At 56.7% G+C, this 1,403-nt stretch overlaps 1 protein-coding gene across 1 annotated transcript in view; it reads right to left on the bottom strand.

Annotated features, from left to right (window-relative positions):
- Nucleotides 1–1,403, bottom strand: part of LOC115276094 (disks large homolog 5-like) — a 14,723-nt gene that overhangs the window by 11,235 nt on the left and 2,085 nt on the right. The window lies entirely within an intron of this gene.

Consider the following 1,403-nt stretch of genomic DNA (forward strand, 5'->3'; position numbering starts at 1 on the left):
TGGTCAAAATTTCATCAAGTAGGCGTTCCTTTTCATGAGGCTTTCGTCCTCATGGTCTGGAGAAGTCTCGCTCCCCTTGTAGAAATGGCTGCCACCTGGCCCACCTCTGCCTATGAAAACAACTTCCTAGTGCGCACCAGAGCCCAACGGGCAGGAATATCCAGGCAGGCATGACAATCACCTTGACTGTAAATACACACTCAGATCATTCCCGCACTACGGGGCACTATTCTATTGTGATTTCCACAGGCAACCACTGGTCCCTCACAGCTCCCCTGTGAGGCACTGCTATTATCTCCATATTGTAGATGAGGAGCGTGAGGCCCGGAGAGGTAGGAGGTCCATGACTGAGGAGCCCCCCCTCCCAGCGCAGGCCCTTGTCCCTTGCATTCCCACAGGCCCTGGCGCCGCCTGGGCCTAAGGAGGCATCACTGTCTGCAGAGACACGCACAGGCCTTGGCCGCCTCTCAGGCGTCAGCCCTGCCTCGTGCTCAGTCTGGAGGGCTCTGGGTGCAACAATCTGATGCACGTTGCCCCTGCCCACTCGCCTGACCTTTAACACCTCGCTTTCCTTGAGCCACGGACCAGTCTTAAAGGCTGCATTCTAACAGACATGCAGAGCAGAGAGAATGGAGACGCAGGAAGAGAGAACTATTGCAATGGGGGGAACTCTGCTGTGATCAGTGTCAGCAGCTCTAAGCAGATCAACCAGCAGGATGTGAAGGGCATCTCAAATAGGAGTCCCCCAGTCCACATGAGCCCCAGAGGGTGCACCTGAACCCGAGGGGAAAAGGTGTTAGCCACAAGGCCAAGGTGGCTCGGATAGGAAAGGTGGAGCGACTCCTTGCTGATCATGCAGGACTCAAGCTTCCAGGCCCAATTTCGATGCTACTCAACCCCCAGCCACTGAACCTGGAGGCCACGTGCCCCAGGGAGCAAGGCTTTGGAAGGGCTTTGGGCTCAGCCTAGTGTAACACCTTCCCAGCCAGAGTCCAGACCATCCGTTTAAAGAGCACATACCTCAGATGCTGAGGGGGAAAATCCCTAAGGGTGTGATCCTGAAATCACAAGGCCAAAGACTCGGATGGCTTGGAGCCCTTGTCCTTGGCATCTTGCTTCTCAATGAGCAAATCTTTGGCTGTCAACACAAGGCTGATGTACAATCACTGAACCGAGGGTTTGGGTGTGAGAATGTCTGTGAGCGGAGCACACGCTTGTCTGTGTCATCTACTTTCTTGCTACGCTGTGAGCCCCAAGGCCCGGACCACACCCGGACTTCCCTTTGCACGCCCCGCGGCCACAGTGGAGCCGGGCCCCAAGTGTGAGCTCAGCAGCTCCCCCGGCAGCATTCGAGAACCCAGCCGGCCCGCGGACCCAGCACGGAAGCCCTTAGCCGTGGCTCA

This window comes from Suricata suricatta, chromosome 2 (genome assembly GCF_006229205.1).
Source record: "Suricata suricatta isolate VVHF042 chromosome 2, meerkat_22Aug2017_6uvM2_HiC, whole genome shotgun sequence".
In the NCBI taxonomy this organism is placed as follows: Eukaryota; Metazoa; Chordata; class Mammalia; order Carnivora; family Herpestidae; genus Suricata; species Suricata suricatta.